We start from the raw sequence: 20610 nt of genomic DNA on the forward strand, positions 1-20610 counted from the left end.
GTCAAGTTACTTAACCTCTCTGAGCCTCCATTTCCCCACCTGTAAATCATAGAGGCACCCACCTTGCCAAGTTTGTGAAAATGACGTCAGGTAATACATGTAAAGCACTTGGTGTCCTAAACCGTGAGCCCCGTCAGTGGTAGTCAGAGGTATTTCCATCATTACTGGGTAAGCAGGCCTACCTAGAGAGCGGGGACAGCTGTGATAGAAGATGAGTGGGTGTTACTCCAAGTTCATGGCTATAGCTGAGTTTTCTGTGTGGCAGCAGGGATCTAGAGAGGAAGTAATGGAGCAGGGGGTTAGAGGGTGAGCGCTTATCAACACAGCTCCTTTGAAATCAGGTAAAGGGTCTGGGCACCCTTACAGTTAAGGAACATGTTGGGCCAGTCCCTACCGCACCTCCTTCTCCAGTACTCACTGTGCTGGAAGAGAGCCCCCTCCTCCTGGGGGTGCAGGGCAAAGGTCTCCAGATGGATCATAAGAACGAGGTAAGTGGTGCCTGCACCTGTGTTTGTGCAGGTGGGGGAGAGAGGGTTGTACTCAGCCAGAGGATCCTGGCCCCAGGGAACAGGTGGAGAGGGAGCAGTCACCAGAGGACTGCTGCCTGGCGGCCAGACCACCTCTCCAGTGAGCAGAAGGGGGTGGGTACCGTGACCTTGAGCAGCTGGGAACCTCATGGTCACCTGGGCCCACCCTCCAGGGGAGCAGGTGCCCCACGGGCTTCCTTGTCTGCACATGGACAGCCTGCGCCCTGGACCAGGCCTCCCCCTTCCCATATGGCTGCTAAAGAGGAGCAGCTTCTCCAAGGGCAGAGGGCTGGACTGGAGGTAGATGATCAAGAATGGGAGTGTGTCTGCCGGTGTTCTTTTAACTTCTCCAGAAAGGTCACCAAGGGGTCTCCATTACAAGCGGTCTTGAGCCCAGTATGATTTTCTCCTACAATTGAATCTACTCTCTGGATGGCTTCCAGTGTTCAAGCTGATGACAATTGCCTGTCTTTGCAATTGATTTCCTGGAAGCTGCCAGCCGGCCGGCAGCCACATGATGGATATGTGCTAGGGGGACCGGTGCGGCCGAGCTGAGCGCAGGAGACTATAAGCCACCCCCACCCCAACACACACATAGTGCAGCAGGGTCTGTCCAACCGAGGGCGCGTGCGCTTCTGCCCACCGGCTCCACCCCGAGCTAGCAATGGCTAGAGGACTATCCACACATGTGCACCGAGAGGCGCGGGCAGGGATGCTGACTGCAGAGTCACGTGCATGGAAAAAACCCAGAGACACCTTATCTGTTCCAGGGGGATGGAAGGGACCACCACATTCCGAATGTGGTGTCCCCTGTCATTGTGCGGAACCACCACGTACTGTAAAAAAGCCTTTTGATTCATGCTCCCCAGAGCTGGGTGAGCATCGGGGACCCCAAGTGAGGGTGTGAGTGGAAAAGGCATGATTGACTCCACTGTGTTGTCTTCGTGTGCAATATTACACAGAAAAAAAAAAAAACCCACCAACGAGAATGCTCTGTGTATATTGACAGGAGAAAATGTCCAGCATATGCTGTTGTGGGGAGATAACTGCAGAGCGATGTGGTCAACGGGACAGCGTTTGTGTAGAAGCAAAGAGAAACAAAGACCCTGACAGCGTACCCACATACACATGGGTGTACACGTGTGTGTGTGTGTGTGTGTGTGTGCGCGCGTGCATGTGTGAATGCTAGGCAAAGTCCATGATGTCGCACGGTGAACTGTTACACAGGTTATTGCTGGGGATAGTGGTGATAATTGATGAGAGATGGGAATCAAAGGAACTTCTCATTTTTTTCTCTTTACCTCTGCGTTCACATTTTTTTTAATGGAGAGAAAAAAAACAGCGTGAAGAAAAGCGCGCTCGTCTTCCCTGCGCTGCTTGCCTGGCTCACTCATACACCACAGTCGTCACCAAATTCCCATTCCTTGCCATACTTTTTGGGGCAGTGAGTCCCTCCAGGGTCCCTTCATGCGTCCTCTCAAGGGGGATGTCCTGGGGTGAAGGGCGGGGGGTTGCCTGGCCTCCCATCCAAAGGCCCCAGGACACTGGAGAGGCCCAACGGAGGCGGACATCCGTCCTGGATTCTGCACCTGGGTCTTGCACTGTGGGCTTGTGTTTCCCAGTAGACACAGCGGAGACAGTCCATCCTCTGTGGGCATGCAGCAGGGGAGACATGGGGGAAGGAGCCCAGCAAGGCTGAGGGGGTACAGAGGGTGGAGTCAGGTCCAATAAGGCTCCTTTCTCTACGGGGGAGGGGCCACGCCAGGGCCTGAACCTCTGCCAGGCCCAGCCCCAATCCCCCAGGAACCTCTGCTTCCTCCTTTCTGTTCTTGAAGGAAGAACAGGGAATGAGGGCCGGACGCCCGGATCACACCGCTCTTCTGTGCCAGGAGCCTGCCCAGGTTCTTGACCCTTAGTTCATTTCACACCTCTTCCCCACGCAACCCTGTAGGTGAGGCTCAAGGGCATGGGGGTGGGCGCTACTGGGCCACACAGTCATGGAGCAAACACGGAGCTGAGATCCGTGCCCAGGTCCCTCGGGCCCACTACTCCCAAGGCAGCCTCGCAGCTGGGCGGGCTTCCGGGAGGGTGCCCTTGTCACTCAGTCCCGGAGAGCAGAGAAAGCAGTGATGGAGGGAGCCAGTGGGAAGGACCTAGGCAAGGAGCCCAAGGGGGAAACTGGCCCCCCGGGCCTCCTGAGGGCTCCCTGCCGCTCCCTAGCCAGCTCTGCAAGGGGGCTGCCTCCAGATCCTCCTGGCTTTCTCCTGGCTTGTGCTGGCTTCACTTACTGAGCTCAGACCCTGTTCTCCTGGGGGAGAGGGCAGGGGGTCGGCCAGGCTTTGTCCTGCCTCATGGATTTATCCGTCTTTCCTCTGGCATCCCTCCTCCTGACCACGTGGGCAGGACCCCTTCTCCTAAACTCTCATCCCTTCCCGCCAAGACCCTTTAGCTAAGATTGGGTTTTCCATGAGCGCAAAGCAGCAAAATCTGATGGTCAGTACAGCTCAGATCCCAGCTCTGCCATCACCAGCCAAGTGACCTAGAGGATGTCTCCAAACACCTCCCTGTGTCAGTGTCTCCATCTGTGAGGGGACAGTGATAGCATCGCCACATGCAAGTCCTCGGCACAGCCCCTGGCCGGTGGCTCGAGCTCTTTATGTCTTCACCGTCGCTGTCTCTCTTCCTCCCCCCTCAGGAAGGGCGCCCTCCTGAAGGGCGGGTCATTCGGCAGACCCGAGCCTGGGAGGAAATCAGAGTGGGCTGGATGGAAACCAGCCCGTGGGCCTGATGAATGGCCATATGGTGCTTTTCTCAGAGCCATATAAGGGAAGAACAAGTTCATATGCCAGGTGGGATGCTGAGGGAGGCCAAGAAGGGAAATAACAGAGACGTGTTTTAAAACACTCTTTTTGCTCCCTATCGTTCTCCAAAGCCCGTGGCCTCCCATGTCTGGTGTGCAGGACGCCACATGGGGAGGGAGGGGAGGGGGCGTCCTTTCTATAGGGAGATGGGGGAATTCCCGGGGCATCAGTGGAAAAGCCCCACGGAGAGGCAGGGCAGTGAGGGGGGAGAGGGAGGCTGCGGACAGTGGCCAGCCCATCCTCAGAGAGACGCAAAGGGCCTGGCGCACGGCCCAGCTCAATCGCCACCGGGGCCCACAAGGATGCTCGGGAGCAGCTGTGGGCAAAGCCAAGGTGAATGTCTTTAGCAGAATGCATTTTCTCTCTCTTGCTTTCTCCCTGCAAGAGACCCTTAAAGAAATGTAGGTTTTCTTAATAAAAATTTAAAAAAATAATAATAACACTCAGAACCCTCACCGTTCCTTCCTTTTCTGGTACATTTGTATTTCTGTGTCTTCCCCACCAGGCTACTCCTGAGGGAGAAACTCTGTGCCCCGCCCACCACCCTGTCCTGGTGCACCGTGCCCGAATGAACGATTGATAGGTACTTGTGGACAGAATGAGGGAAGGAGGGGTCTGCAAACCTGCGCGACCTGATGAGGGCTCTCACGTGTGAACAGGCTTCCCATTACACAGTTGCATGGAACCCGCTGCTTCTCATGACTCTTACCACATTCTGCAATCGGGTATTGGTGCTAATACTACGGTGATGCCTGTTTTGTGCCTCCTTGTCTCTCCTTGTGCCTGGTATGGCGCCTCATATATGGTAGGTGTTCTGCAAACAGTAGCTGTGTAAGTGAATGAATGAAACATACAAACTGCACCCAGGGCCTCAGGGGACTCTGAGCTCCAGCAGAGCAAAGAGAGGCGGTGGAGGGGAGTGCACTGTGGCATGGTTGCTGGGGTTCACACCGGATCAGTTGTTACTAGCTGTGCAGCCCTGGTTTGGCTACTTAACCTGTCTGTGTGTCGCCTTTCTCATCCGCACAGTGGGAATATTCCTAAAGGGTTAAATGAGTAATCTATACGGAGAGTGCTTCCAGGTGTGTCTGCCACACGTGCAGCTCTACCAGAAGCGATGTCCTATTGTTACCAAAGTGCCTAGCAGTGAGATCCATCTTGCTTTAAGCCTGGACTCTGTCCAGGGATCAGCTTCTGGAGAATTCTCTCTAGTAGACCCAAGGAGGTAGCCCAGGGTTTACATTGGGATGGACTCTCCCACGACTTGCCATCTCCACCTGTCCACCCATCGATGATGGTCTTATGCAGTGGGTGTGGGGGTGGGGCCTAGCTCCCCCCTCCCCTGCCCCGGCTGCTCCCCACCGCAGGGAGCTGGCATTTCTGGCCTCCCCCCACCACCCGCCTGGCATGGAGCTGACTCACCGCCAGGAGGGGTGGTGATTAGCATGCAGGGCAGGTACTGGGAGGAAAGCTGTCTCCATGCAACAGCTCTTGATGTGTTTCTCTGATTAATGTGGCAGAGAGAACATTGCAGCTTTTTCCTGAATGGTCGCCACGTGGAGCCGGAGTCATTAGCATCACGTCTCCCGCTTGCCATGACCTGCTGACCACCCTAAGTAGATAAAAATGAAAATGGCCAAGACAGCTGCAAGGCTCAGAAACAAACTGCCTGGTGGCTTTGCAGAGTCTTTTATGTGGAAGGTTCCGGAATTGTCCCGTCTTCCCTATACCCTCAAAACCCCGTAAAGCCTTCCTTACAATTTCTGCTTCTCTAATTGCTGCTCCCTGGGGAGGACAGGACCCCTTTCTTGAGAGTGGAGCCCAAGCGTGAGCAGTATCACGGCCTCCCGAGGGTGTGTGCCCCAGGTGAAGGAAGATGGGGGAAGGGAATCGGGACCCGGGGAGAAGGACCAGACAGGGCAAAGGACAGGACGGGCGTGTGGAGGGAGCTGGCGCACTGAGGGGTCCACACTAGAGCAGAGAGGACGGCTGGAGTGAGGACCAGGGACCTGGACTTTATCCTGAGGGCAACGGGGAGTTACCTGGGTTGGAGGGAGGGAGGTACCTGGGTTGGAGTGGAGTGTGCCTCAGGGTCCCTCTGTTCCAGCATGATGGTGTTGGGGGCCCAACATGGAAGTGGGAGAACAGTTAGGAGGCCATTGTCATAATCCAAGCAGGCGACGATGCCGCCTTCCACACATTCCTTAGGGCTCTTCCTCCAACCTGGGAGCTGGCGCATCTATTTGCAAGTTCTCTAGGACAAAAACTGAGACAACCAACAGGCACCTCACAGCCTCCCAAGGGTGGGAGTGATGATAGGAGGTATGTCTTTGATTTCACCTTGGCTCTGCAAGGTTGGGGTCAGGTAGCCATACCATTCTGACTTATTGGTTTTCTTTTAGGTTTTACATATTCATGGGGAGGAGGGACAGAGAGAGGGAGAGAGAATCACAAGCAGACACCACGCTGAGCGCAGAGCCTGATGTGGGGCTGGATCTCACGACCCTGAGATCACAACCTGACACGAAATCAAGAGTTCGAAGCTTAACTGACTGAGCCCTCCTGGTGCACCGGGGTTTTTGTTTCCGAAGTTGCCCCCCTCCTTCTCTGAGTCTCAGTTTCCCCAGCCAGGCCGTGGGGGTGGAGGCAGGGAGGGAGAGACCAGCTCCCTGGCTCCCTGGGAAGAGCGATGACGGGACAGGCACAGCAGTTCTCGGCGAGCCAGAGAGCGCCCATGCCAGCTCCCCGCCCCCACCACTGCGCCTCTGCCACCGCCCCTCCACCATCAGCCAGCCCCGCGCTGCCTGCCAGAAAGCAGACCCGTGAACCCAACCCCGGGCTGGAAGGGAATGAGCAATGGCGCTAATTGCGGAGCCGCCCAGAGAGGCTGGGAGGTGGCAGAGGAGAGAGAGAAATCATCTTGCGATGCGCCAATTACTGATCAGCTGGGACATAATTGCGGGGCTGCCATCCCGGCTGCTGGAGGTACCAGGCCTCCCTCTCGTTAATCAACGATAATCCAGAATTACGACCCTTAATGACTTGCAAAGACACTTCTGCACACACGCACACATGCTCTCACACGGACACAAGTAATTGATAATCAACCATGTAATTTGAGGCAATAATTCTGTCCGGGCCAGCTGAGAGGCTCCACCCCACCAGCAGAACAGAACCCAAATCACTGCCAACCGCCGCATGGGGTTGGGGGGGGGGCATCCTCTCCGGAGGAGGAGGGCTCCTCCCTGTCTCCTGAGTGGGTGCCGCGGGGCCTCCCATTGTCTACAGACAGTAGGAGTGTGGAGAGTTGTTGTTTCCTACTTCTGCTTGTCTGGAGTTTCTAACTCTTCGCACATTGTCATTTGTAGAGTTTGCAAACCTCATTGCTGCCTTATTCGCGGCCCTGAACGATGGGTCTCAAACCTCAGTAATGCATTTGCATCACCTAGAGAGATGGTTAAAAATGTGGATTTCTGGGCCCCACTCCCAGGAGAACGAGACTCCAAAATTGGGTGTGGGAGGCAGGAATTGCATATTTGGTAAGTGCCCCCAAGTGATTTGGATGCAGACGGCTCACACACCACACTTAGAGAACTAATACTCTAAGTATTAGCCCCACATTGGGCATAGCTAATACTAACCAGGGGCTCTTGACCCTGGAAGAACACTGAAGTCACCCGGGGAGCTTTCAGAAAATTCTGATGTCTGGGCTCAACCCCACGGGGTTCAACTGGCAACTGCCCTCCCAACCTGTCCTGTTCTCTCTACCTTGGGAACTGCTACCTGAGTCCTCTCCAACCTTAACAGGCATAGGAATCACTTGGACATCTGGTTAGATGCAGGTTCTTGTTGGGGGGTGGGGGTGGGGGGCTGTCCTGCTTCTTAAACACATTCCCAGGGGATGAAGACAGGATGGGTCCTGGAGTAAGAAACTCTTCCTTTGTTCCAGCTCAAGCGCATGAACGCAGGAGCCAGAAAGTCCCCATTTATGAAGATCTTCTTCTGGGAAAGGCCCCGTGCTGGGTCTGCAAAGGTGAATCTGACCCTGTTTTGTTCAGGTGGTTGACTACCTGCAAGTGTCAGGTTCTTGTAGGTTCCTGAGAAAAGACAGGCTTAGGCTGGTCCATGGAATGTGTCGCTCTTGATCTTGGGGTCATGAGCTCGAGCCCCATAGTGGGCGTAGAGCTTACCGAAAAAAGTGGGGCACCTGGGTGGCACAGTCAGTTAAACATCCAATTCTTGATTTTGGCTCAGGTTGTGATCTTAGGGTCCTGCAATCGAGATTCATGTTGGCTCCACACTCAGCATGGAGTCTGCTTGGGACTCTCTCTCTCTCTCTCTCTCCCTCTGCCCCTCCCCTACTAACATAAATAAATAAATACACCTTTAAAAAAGAGAAAAAAAAAAAAAAAGACAGGTTTAGGCTAACTCAGGGTCTGGGATCCTAGGAAGGAGGAAAAACTGGTGCCTGCCCTCAAGGAAACAAGATACCATACATTCTTATGAATCTAGGCCCAGAACATGAAGGTGTTGTCGGGCAAGAGGGCACCGTAAGACAAACCATGGTGGGCCTTGTCCTGGGGGTCCACCAGACTTCACAGAGTCCCCCAAAATAACAGTGCCCTGGGTCATACCCAGGGCCTGAGTGAAGGCAGTGAGGAGGCTGGGGATGGTAGTCGGTCTCCCATGATGGCCACAAATGTCTCCCACTCTGGTATGTGCATGTTGCCCTTCAAGAGGAGAAACATGCTTCCCCTTCTCCTGAATCTGGGCTGACCCAGTGACTTGCTCTGACCAGCCAACGGCTAGCCCCTCAGGAGCCTGACAGCTTCTGCCTTCATGTCTTTGGAAGTCAGCTGCCACGTAAGAAATCCAGCTACCCTCAAGCCACTGTGTGGCCACCTGGAGAGGCCACGTGGAGGAGGGCTGAGGTGCCAGGCATGGGAATGAAGCCTTCTTGGTCCATCCCCTCCTGGTCTCACAGCTCCAGGTAACTTACCCTCTGAGAACCACCCCGCTGAGCCCTGCCCAAATTCTTGACTCACAGAATCACGAGAAGGAATAAATTGTTGTCTTAAGCCATAACTCTTCTAGTTGATGGTGTCACAGCAATAGGTTACTAAAACACTTGGGTTCTTGTCTCTTTAAAGACACTCACAGGTGAGCTCCAGAAGCTTGCTGGGCTTGTTTTCTCATCTTCGAGGTAACAGTCAAGTGAGGTTATGCGGCCAAAACCCCGTGCATGGGGCCCAGCCCACCACTCACGCTCACCCCGAGAATGTGGGCTGGATAGCAAGGTGGCGTCAAGGTTCCCGTACCCGGCTCCACCCTGACTTAATGAGGCCATGCGGATGGCATTGTCCCAGGTCGTCGCGTGAATGGCCGTCATTCTCCTCTGATGGGAATGGCTTGTCAACAGGTGGCTTCTGAGCCAGACAGGCACGGACACAAGCCCTTCTCTGCCAGTGTCTAGCTTTGTGACCTCACATGAGTTATTTAAAGTCTTTGACCCTTGGTTTCTTCACCTGAGAAGAGAGGCAGTGAGGCTAGCTCCTCTTCCGGGAAGCCTACCCTGATTAACCTTTCCACACTCCATTTCTTGAAGTAGAGCTTTGTCACACCCTGCCTACATGCCAGGCGCTAGTCTCTGAAATTTCAGAAGAGGGTTGGAATTTGCCATATTGGTTGGACAGAGGGTGTGGGGGACCCTTGATCCTACTTTATTAATGAGAACAGCTCCTCTTTATTGAGAGCAAGAGTTTGCTAAGTGCTTGGCATGCACTGTCCTCACAGCACGCCTGGGAGGGAGGCCTGGCTATCATTTCTCCTACCCGAGAAGGGCGGTGGAGTCCTGCAGGGGACATGGTAACTTGCTGCTGTCGCCGAGCAGGTGTGGGTGTGCACGCTAGTCCTGCTCCCTACATACATTCAGGATTGTAGACTAATGACAAAATACGCAAGGGAAATATTTGAACAAATCAAAATGGATGATTTCTCCTCTAACACACCCGTTCCCCTGCTCATTGCCCTGTCTTCAGAAGTTGACCTCTTCTCACCAACTTTGCCACCATGACTGTGGCACCAGCCACCATTCCCCTTGCCTACATGTCTCCCACAGCCTGGCCCCCGTGCTCTCCCACACTTACCTCCTACAGAATGAGTCTATTCAGGGTGCCTGGGTGGCTCCGTTGGCTAAGCGTCTGTCTTGGGCTCAGGTCATGAGCCCAGGGGAGCCTGCTTCTCCCTCTGCCTCTGTCTGCAGCTCCCCCTGCTTGTGCTTTCTCTCTCTGTTAAATAAATAAATGGAAAAAAAAAAAAAAAGAATGAGCTTATTCAAATGTAGGACAGATGATGTCACTCCTCCGCTCAGAACTCTACATGGCTCCCAGCTCACTCAGGGTAAACACCAGTGTCCTTCCAGTGGCCCTCAAAGCCTGACACCCACTGCCCCTCCCCATTCTCTCTCTGACATATGTCCCTTTCCTCCCCTTGTTGTCTCCAGGACAGCTTCTCTGTCAACAGGTGTGCTTCTGCCCCAGTGCCTTTGCACTGGCCTTTCCCTCTGCTTGGGACTCTCTTCTACCAAGCAACTACACGCTTCTCTCCCTCACTTTCTTTAGATCTTTACTTATGTGTCACCTTTTTAACACAACATTCCCTGACCACGCCCTTTAAAATTGCCCCCCATGGTGGGGCACACAAACTCCCTACTCTGCTTTGGCTTTCTCCATAGCACACGTAACCATCAAACATGGTTATGCCACTTGTTTATTTACTTTTCTATCCCATGACCCCCCCCCCCCCCCCACACACACACTCTCCACTGACTGCAAGAATTTGTGTCTATTTCGTTTACTGCTATTGTCCCAATACCTTGCAATCATTAGCTCAGTAAAACTTTGCTATGTGAATGAATGCAAAAGCACATAAACACATCCTCAAAAAATAAACTGGACAGGGGCACCTGAGTGGCTCAGTTGGTTAAGTGTCGGCCTTCGGCTCAGGTCATGGTCCCAGGGTCCTGGGATTGAACCCCACATCAGGCTCCCTGCTCACTGAGGAGGCTGCCTCTCCCTCACCCTCTGCCTACCACTCCTCCTGCTTATTCTCTCTCTGTGTCAAATAAATAAATAAAATTTTAAAAATGAAAAAATGAAAGAACTTTAAAAATATTTTAAAAATAAACTGGACACAATTTGGGTTGTGTTAATACAGGTGTTAAAGTATCTCTCTAGAATGGAGGGTTTCCAGTGTTCACCTTTGTTGTGTGTGTGTGTGTGGTAAAGGCCCCTGGGAGTGAAAATTGCTTATTGTGGTAGTGATGGGACTTGTTAATAAAAATTCATTGAAAAAAAAAAATTCATTGAGAACGGGGGCACCGGGGTTGCTCAGGTGGCTAAGTGACAGACTCTTGATTTCAGCTCAGGTCATGATCTCAGGGTCCTGGGATCGAGCCCCGCATTGGGCTCTCAGCTCAGCAGGGAGCCTGCTTCCTCCTCTCTCTCTCTCTGCCTGTCTCTCTGCCTACTTGTGATCTCTGTCAAATTAAAAAAAAAAAAAATCTTATAAAGAAAAAATCATTGAGAATGTATTTTCCTATCCTTCTCAAACCCTCGCAGCCATAGCGAGAGACGGAAGTTGCCTGGTAGTCTGGGAGAGAACAAGGTAGGTAGGAGGGCAAAGAGCCCTCAGCAGGCTGACACCGTGAGACTAAGCAGTCCAGGTAATTCAAGGAAGATACACACGTGTGGCAGGGAATGTGCAGTGTGGGCACTTGAACGCTCAGGTTTGCTGTTTGCACGATCCTGCCACATCCAGTCTGATGGTCTCACATGAGAGGTTAGGGCTCCACCATTAATCTCCAAGAGAAGGGCCCAGAGCCCAGGCTCCCAGAGTACTTGGTGGATAGGAGCACTTGGGGAGCCTGGCATGTCACAAGAGCATCACAGGGTCCTTTCTGGGTTAGCCAAACGAGTGACAGCCCAGGTTCAAAGAGATGAGGTTTCCCTAGAGAAGACTCAACTGCTTTCAACTCTCCCAAGTGACCTTGTCTCCTCCCTCTGGTTTGGGAGGAAGGGTGAAGAAGACTTGTGTGTTACAGATGAGGACACGGAAGCTCAGGGGGATTCTATGCCTTGTCCAAGGTCACTCCACATACAACCAGTTCAAGGTGCAAGGAATTTTGCAACTGCTGTATGCAACACTGATGGTTTCTGGGGCTGTGGGCCTGGAGTTTGAGCTTGAACCCGAGCCGGGTTATGGTTGACTCCAAAATTAGTTGGCTCCAAAAAAACCTAGTTTACCTGTCACTCATTTTGCATCCCTCTGAAAGCCTGCTTGGTAACACCTGGAGCATGCTCTGAATATTGGGTCAATATACCAGGGCAGCAGCAGGTTGTGCTAACAAGGATCCCCCACATCACCCCCAAACTCCCCAAGCCCAGAGACCTGCACCTTTGCTCCTGGCCAGCAGGGGGCGTGCACACATTGTTTCCAGTGGGCTTCCCACAATCTCCCCAGGCACCGGGCACATTCTCCCCTCCTGTGATTGAGAGCCATGTGTGAGACATACAGGGGCCCTTGATGAACCAGTCTGTTTAGTGTCAAGAGCCTTCAAACTGTGTGGTCTTCCTAGCAGGCAGCCCTCTGGCCATGGGTGGGACTAATATTGACTGAGGCCTCCTTCTACCAGGCACCGTCCTAGGCACCTGGCAAGGATTATCTCAGTTCATCACACAAACTACTGAAATGATCAATTTAATAAGTGAGAATATTAAGATACTAGTTTTATTTCATTTTACAAATGACAATACTGAGATTTGGAGCCAGTAAGTAGCTTGTGACCCCTACCCTTGAGATCTCCCCTTTCTGCTCCCAGGGAGTGCACTTGGGCAGGGGGGATTGGCTGAGGCCTGGGCCTCCAGAGGGAACTGGACTGGAAAGAATACTTCTCAGAAAAGGAATAGTTTATGCTCTAGTTCTGCCCAGGATTCCTGCCTCCTTGTGGTCTGTTCTCCAAAGCTCTGGGTGGGCCACTTAAGAAGGCCTGCCGTTCTGGGCTGCTCTCAAGGGGCACCTGGGGACCTTTCCTCCTGGTGTCACTCCCAGCCTCATGACACACACTGAGGAGTGGTGTCAATGAGCAGCGGTGACAATGGGGGGTGGGGAGCCCCATGGGAGGGGAGAAGGCATCATAGCTTCTAATAATAGGACCAGCTAGACAACCCCTCCACCATTCTTTGTGCAAGGACACCCAGACAGAGGCGGCCACTGATCTGAGGTCACCTGGATGATAATGAGAGAGCCAGGGCTGGAACCCAGGTCCCTGAGCCATCAGGCTTTCTTCAGGCTTTAGCTGATCGTGTTTGCCGGGGCCTGGCATTGTCCTCTTCCCACCACCTGGTTTCCCATCACATCCAGGCCATGTTTGACATCATGTCCTGCCTGTCCTGTCCTATTCTAGGCCCCAACTCCTACCCCTCTTTCCCACAGGCTCGCTCCCTGATTACAACCGGGGGCTCTCCTTAGCCCGTGGCACATGCCTTCCAATCTAGGTCGACCTGCCTCATCCCCCCTGATCTTTGAAACAGGTGCCGACAGGTGGAGGGCAGTGTATGGGATAGGACACTGGGCCAGGAGCTCAGACACTTGCACTTGAACCTGGCTGGACCACTGACATGTGTTGTCTCAGGGAGGTCGCCTTACTTCTCCAGCCTCAGTTTCCCCCATGGTCTAGATCAGTGTTTTTCAGACTCTGTCCGTAGGGCCTGCCTCTGGCTCTGTCCCATGGACAGGGCCTTGCCCGTGCCCGAATTCGGCTGCAGCAGTCTTTCCTTTTTTCTTTCGGAGGGGAAGATTCTGAGGTGGTAAAGATGATTTGAAAACCATTTTGAGGTCCTTTCTACTCTAACCTTGTTAATGTTCATACTTTACTCACCCACTAGTTGTTAGTAGAAATACAGCATCTCACACAGTCTTCTCAATAAACAAACGTGGGATGCGATTGAATGGCAGTTCTGGGAAGCAGAGAAGGGGCAAACAAGCAGGAAGTCAATGGCCAGGAGGCAGCCAGGAGGACAGGGACCAGGAACAGGCTTCTAAGGTGGAGATGGTCTTTGAAAAGGGGCTGAGGCTGCCTGGAGTCTGTGGTTTCCGCTCCCTTCCTCCTCCGGGTTCCCTCCTGGCTTGCCCAGTAAGTGCACCACCACCTCTTCCACAAGCCTCGGGTAGGGGCCACAGTGTCCTTGCACAAACCCTGCCCCCATCCCCTGCTGCCAGGGCCGCCCACACAGTTGGGTAGACTTGAGTCTGGCAGACATCGGTGTGGCCAAGCTCTCCTGGAACAAGGTTCGAAAGGGCTTTGGGGCTGGCACGGAGCAGAACTCTGCGGCCTGGTCCATGGGCCAAAAGCCAGGTGGGCCCTCCAAGGCAGGTCCTTCTAAAGCTGCGGATGTCTGCACGGCTCCTCTGGGCACCCTGGGAGCGGGACGGTTTTGGTGTGCCTTTGTCAGATGCACAGTGTGCTTTCCGTATGTTAGTTCTGCTTCCAGATCTTGGCTCCTCCTGAAGCTACAAATTACACTCTAGCCTTCATCCCATAGCCGGGCTTCCATGCCCCAGGGTAATAGGGACCACCCTGGATCGTGCAAGTGTGGCCACCCACAATTAGAAAAGCCTGTGTCGTGCATGGTTTAACTCTGACCAGGGTAAGAAAAGGCCCGAACAGTACAAAGGGGAACCACTGTGACAGTCCCGAGAATTTCCATCAGGACATTTACTAACATGATGTTTGAATTTCAGCATCATCGCCATCTTTGCTGTCATCCCAGCACCCACCCATCTCTGAACGGCTCTCAACGTTATTACCATCTGCCAAGTTCCTGGGGCCACTCCTCATAGTCATTGGTGCATTCATTTCAGAAGGTCTCAGCAGTAAAGTCTTTCATCCTTTTTAAGAACCTACTGTGTGCTGGGCACTTTGTCCACTTAGGTACTTTACAAATTTCATTTTATTTAGTCATCATGACAACCCTGTGGAGTTGACGCTTTTGGCTGCAAGTAACTGACCTCAACAATACCGGATTGAGCCCAGGGCCCCTCATTGAACAATGAAGGAACTCATGAACACAGGGAATAGTCCAGAGGTAGATGCCTCCAGCTGCTAAACTGTACTGCTAGGACCCAGGTTCTTGCCATGTTCCCATTCTATCACCTTCAGTGTGCTGGCTTAGCTAGTTATCTTTATCACAAGGTGGCTGCTATTGCTCCAGCCATCACTCCAGATAGAAGATCCGGCTGCAAGAGGACAATTGCTGGGGCTCCTCAGTGGCTCAGTCAATTGAGCGCTCAGCTCTTGGTTTCAGCTCAGGTCATGATATCAGGGTCGTGGGATCACGTCGCACATCAGGCTCCGCACTAAGTGCAGAGCCTCCTTGAGATTCTTTTTCTCCCTCTCCCTCTGCCCACCTGCTTGTGCTCTCTCTCTCTCTCTCTCTAAGATAAATAAATAAATCTCTTTTTAAAAGGATTTTATTTGGGGCACCTGGGTGGCTCAGTGGGTTAAAGCCTCTGCCTTCAGCTCAGGTCTTGATCCCAGGGTCCTGGGATCGAGCCCCACATTGGGCTCTCTGCTCAGCGGGGAGCCTGCTTCCATTCCTCTCTCTCTGCCTGCCTCTCTGCCTACATGTGATCTCTGTCTGTCAAATAAATAAATAAAATCTTTTTTTTAAAAAAAGATTTTTATTTATTTATTCGACAGAAATCACAAGTAGGCAGGCAGAGAGAGAGGAGGAAGCAGGGTCCCTGCTGAGCAGAGAGCCTGATGGATGCAGGGCTGAATCCCAGAATCCTGGGATCATGACCTAAGCCAAAGGCAGAGGCTTTAACCCACTGAGCCACCCAGGTGCCCCAATAAAAAAATCTTTTTTTTTTAAGTCTCAAAAGAACAATTATTTCCTCTCATGTTTTAAGAGCAAGTTAGTACATCCTAGAACAACTCTCCCCCCCCCCCCCCCCAACAAAGAACCCTCTTCACATCTCATTGACTGGAATTGGGCGGCAAATCCATCAGGACATTAATCACTGGCCAGAGGAATGGCATACCAAGATCAGTTTAGACTAATTAGGATTTCCCCCTCCCACTCCAGTCATCTTCAGGAGTGGGTAGACTCCTGAAAGAAAAGTTCAGACCATTAAGGAAAAAGCAGGATTGACCATTGGATGGCTGTCGTGTGGGCAATTATCCCACACCCCATTTTACAGATGGAAAAACTGAGGCTAAGAGAGATGAAGCAGTGACTTAAAGTTACAGTAAGATGCTGAGTTAGGACTTAACTCCAGAATTGTTTGACTGCAAAGCCCTGGCTCTTTCTACTATAGGAGGTACCAAGCACCATTCTATATGTGCTTATGAATAAGAAAGACTGGTCCACCAGCATCTACCTCAAATTCCTGTTGGAGAAAGGGTGTAAGTAACATCCATATACACTCACATATTATTTCACTGTCCATAAAATTATGTCATAAGAATTTACATTCAGGTATGTTCATTTGACCTGCATTTATCCAAGGCCTTTTGAGACTTTGACTTTGGGGACAGACTGGTAAGCCCCAGTCTTGAACTTTAGAGAGTGTCTGATGAGGGACTGTGTGTAACACTTAGGTACAACTCTTTGCAATATATGCAGATCGCCATGGAAGTACAGAGCCAGGAAATGCTGGAGACCAGTATCACAGGAAAGATAAAAACTGAGTGGGGTTTTGAGAGATGCATGGAAGTTTGCTCAAAGAAGAAGAGGGGGCAACTTTTTTTCTAGGCAGAGAAAAGAGCCCTGCAAAGACTGGGCTTGAAAGGTCATGTTGTGTTTGAGGAACAAAAGGGGATTTAATGGGGTCAGAAAGTAATCTAGGGGCAGGGAGAGGCAAAGAGGGGGTTGTAGGCAGTCTTCCAGCAGTCTTGCCTTCCAAACTGAGGAGTCTGCCTGCATTGTTAGGACTTGGAAGATTTTGAAGCAGGAAAGTAAAGCGATCAAATGTGAATGATTTAAAAAAAAAAAAAAAAAACTGTGAATGATTTTGAAGATTTGGAACTTCGCGATGAGTTCAAGTGAATGTGAGTGGACAATGCAGAACGGAGGCCGCCATAGCTCAGACACAGATGTGTGTTCCAGATATGTGGATTCCGGAATAAGTTAAGAGAAGTCATTGACAAGGAATGATGCCTTCCTGGTATCAGCACCATGTCCAGCTGTAATTGGGGCCAAAGTGTCTGCACGGGGATGTGCAGAAACTTGCATAGCTTGGGGCGCCTGGGTGGCTCAGTGGGTTAAGCCTCTGACTTCGGCTCAGGTCATGATCCCAGGGTCCTGGGATCGAGCCCTGCATCGGGCTCTCTGCTTAGCGGGGAGCGTGCTTCCCTTCCTCTCTCTGCCTGCCTCTCTGCCTACTTGTGATCTCTGCCTATCAAATAAATAAATAAAATCTTTAAAAAAAAAAAAAAGCCAGTGTCTATTGAGTGCTTGCTTGCTACACTGTAGAGACTCTGCTAAGTCCTGCATTGTCTCATTTAATTCTTATTTAAACCCTGTAAGGAAGGTTTAAACTAAATTGCCCATATGTGAGGTGTCTAACTATGAAAACTGATGAGGAAGCCTGGAGGTTGGCTCAAGTCACACAGTCACATGCAGCAGACCAGAATCCGAACCCAGGTCTGATAAGTAAGGCAACCCTAAGTTCCCATTGTGGCCCCCATTTACTAGCTGTGTGTCCTGGGACAAGTTACTTAACCTCTCTAAGCTACTGTTTCTTCACTTACATAATGAGGGTCATAACGGAACCCACTTCATTAGGTGTGGGTTAGAAGAGAGAATGCTTAGCCCAAGGAGAGGTTCCTGGGGAATGTTAGTCGTGTTTATCATCACTTCCATAAATATTCTGAAGCCTGGACTTTGAAGCACCTCTCCCAACCTGCTGGGACAGAGCTGCCTTCTGGAATCACTGTGTCCCTGGGTAGATAGGAAAGAGATTTGACTGCAGGAACCAGATCAATGTTACTGATAGTCTTTGGGCTCACAGGGCAAGGAGAGCCAGGAGCTACGTCCTCTCGTTTCCAGCGCCGCCGGCCTCTGCTTATTCCTTCCTCTCCTGAGCTCTCTGGGTTCTCATGGCCACAGGGGACTGACCCAGGGGGAAGTAGCCTTCCTACTGGAAGAGTAGCCAGGACAGCTCTGCTCACACTCAGGGTGGCCTTCCTAGGAAGCTACTTCTGCCTCCTTGCCCCAGGAACCAGCCCGAATGGCTGTATTTCCAGGATACCTCAGCTGCTCTTGCTTTCAAGAACCACAGTGCATCAGCGAGGAGTCCTGCCAGTCCCCATTGCCCTTGGACCTCATGCCCTTGGACCATTCTGGCTTTGTGCACAGATGTCTCTGATACCTGCGTGCTTGGATCTCCGGGCCCAGACGGAGCTGCACTGGCGCGGGCTGGGGCTTGGCACCACCTTGGCAGCCTTAGCCCTAGGATACCTTTGGTTTTATTACATTCCACGCTTGGGTGGGGCTCCCGCCTGCCAGGTGGGTATGGACTCCCAGCTCTTCTGCCTCTAAATCTCAAGTGTTCGCTCTTTAGACAGAAATTACGAGGGCTGCTAGCTTGAGAAGGAAGTTCAAAGCCCGGCCCCCAGGAGTTCTCAGCATATCTCCTGGAGCTGGGCTGCTTCTGAGCACAGACCCACACAGAGGCTACTGTGATAATGAGAGGCTGAAGGAAGTGGAGAACAGGCAGGCCAGCTAGACCACACCTTTGGTGCAGCACTTTCGGATGCGTTCACATCTTCCCCCACCGTCTGCTCCTTTGCTTGGCTGTACTCTTGTCTAAGACCTGGCTGCCCCCGGTTCAGTCTCTCGAAAAAAACACGCTCAGTCCCCTCCAGAGAAACTCAAAACACAGACACTCCTTATGCGTTTTCCTGGAAACATTCTATAGCTCCAGCCTGGGAAAGCTTCCAAAAGTTTTCCGAACCAACGATAATAACAATAATAATAAAAAAGAGGTAGGGGGGAGGAGAGAAGCTTGGGCAAACGCTCCTGTTGATGAATGTTCAAGGGAACAGACTTGGATTGTAGGGAAAGGAAAAAGGAAGGGTTTTCCAGGTCAATTTAAACATTTGTGCTGTTTGCTTTAAAGGCAATTTCAAAATAGTTGGCCTCCCCAAAGCGATTTTTTGGAATCTACCCAGAGGGCAAAAACATGCCCTTCCTTCCCCCATCTGGAAAGTTTTCACACCAGAGGACCCACTCATTCCTGAGCTCTGGCTTCAGAAACAAGGACTTTCCCAACCTTCCAAGATTCCCTGCCCTCAGTCACCCTGCTGACCCAGAAGGAATTATGTTTGCTCCACCCAGCAGCACCTGCCTTCCAGCTGTGGGGCTCTTAGGAAACATTTAGGAAGCCTCTGGCTGGGAAGGTAAATGAGGAATGTGTCCTGGTGACACCTGGTCAGCCGGCTAGGCTAACGATGCCAACAGAAAAGCGGCAGGAACACATTTCTGACTTAGGGTCCCCTCCCTACGTCCACTACGTGGAAGAGTCCACTTACAGCATGAGTGTTCCGTGGTCCCCCAGATAAAAGTGCTGACCAGAATGACCACCCCCCCACTGTGAAACACAAGAAACCAAATGCAGACATTTCTGCGAAGACTCAAAAATATTTTCACTTACTCATGAGCTCTCGTCTTTTAATTAAAGCACAACATCTTGCTCAAAACAAGCCTTTGGAACAGCAGAGTAAACAGAACCTTAATTTAGGAATTTGCCAGGCAATCTCAACTACGGCGGGCAGGTTACGGCAGCAGAGGGGAAGCAGATGACAGACCCCCGAAGGTCTCCCGGGGATGCTCCCTACCCTCCCAGATCCCAGAGACCGGTGTCTCTGCCTGACCATCCAGATGGAGATGGGGTGGGGGGTGGGGGAAGGCTCAGAGACCAACGAGGATCTTTTAAATACATAGAAGTTGGCCAGACAGGGCAGGCCTGAGCAAATGGCTTTTTAGGCAGCTGAAGCCCTCAGCAGCTGTCAGAACAACGGCCCCCACGCGCGCCTGGTGGCTGAGAGTCCTTCAGCCTCCACTGGGACCTCTCCCCTTGCTCGCTCTCGCCGCCAGCATGTGACCTTCGGAGACTGCACTGTAGACCCTTGGGTTAATGACACCATCTCACTACCTGGTTTTAGACCGGCTGGCGGCAGCTGCCTAGCCGGCTACCTGCTGTCCTGCCCAAACCGCTTCATTTCCTGGCTCCTGTGATTCTGCACCTTGTCGCTAGCCTCATCGGCCACACAGCCGGACAGCAACAATTAACCGCCCAGGGAATGCTTTGAGAATCCTGCATCCAGGGTGAGGAACCCCACGAAGTTCTCCATTAATTCCCGAGGCTGGAAGCGGATATGGAAATTTAGCTGGGGAGCTGGTGGCCTGTGTCGCAGAGGGCCACCAAGCTACTGTGAAAATGCTCTCTCCCTTCTTCCTGCTCCTGCTGTCCCACTTCAAACGCTCCCTGGGATCCACCTTTTTAACACCTCCAGGGCCACCCACTTCTCCTCCAGGTCCTTTGAGAGAGCAGCCCCCATGGTTGCCATGGAAAGTGCCCCACCCCCAGACCATTTGGGGCTTTGAGACCCTAGAAGGAAAGTACCAGGAAACCCCAAAGCGTTCTCCCTCCTGAAAACAATGGCTCCCAGGGTCTGTGCCAGACACAATCACAGTACCCGAAATAGACTCATTGTCCTCTTGTGCAATATCCAGGAATTTGGTGAAACTCATCATTTTTCAGGTTACCGATAATGCGAGTCTGGAAACTGAAACAGGAAGGAACACGGGCTGAAAAAGCTTTTCTCCAGCCCACCATGTTCCTCTCCCCAGATGCAAGATAGGTTTTTGTTTGTTTGTTTGTTTGTTTTTTGGGCTTTTTTTTTTTTTTTCCCCCAGCAGTACTTTGGTAGGGTTAAAATTAGCTGGCAGCATTCTGGTCACATGCTAGACAGCAAAACAAAAGGGAGTTGTTCCCGGGCAGCTCCTGAGGCAGCCCCAACAGACCTTCCCAATCCATGGACTTCTGGGAAGCTGGCTCCTCGGGCCCTGGTACAGAGGGGCCACGCCGCCGAGTGCCCCTGTTGTCACCCTGCTCTCACAGGGCAGAGCACGGGCGGAATCTGGGCTTTTCGGCAT

General features: G+C 52.1%; 1 long non-coding RNA gene across 1 annotated transcript; it reads right to left on the reverse strand.

Moving 5' to 3' along the window:
* Positions 1–1831: 1831 nt before the first annotated feature.
* On the reverse strand, positions 1832–9653 carry LOC101674450. Its single transcript, XR_006604316.1, has 3 exons — positions 9535–9653; positions 5454–5654; positions 1832–5000 (listed from the first exon to the last, which is right to left on the reverse strand). It is a non-coding gene; the product is annotated as an uncharacterized LOC101674450 (long non-coding RNA).
* Positions 9654–20610: the final 10957 nt, after the last annotated feature.

Source organism: Mustela putorius, unplaced genomic scaffold, assembly GCF_011764305.1.
Source record: "Mustela putorius furo isolate JIRA1106 unplaced genomic scaffold, ASM1176430v1.1 tig00000129_pilon_pilon_pilon, whole genome shotgun sequence".
In the NCBI taxonomy this organism is placed as follows: domain Eukaryota; kingdom Metazoa; phylum Chordata; class Mammalia; order Carnivora; family Mustelidae; genus Mustela; species Mustela putorius.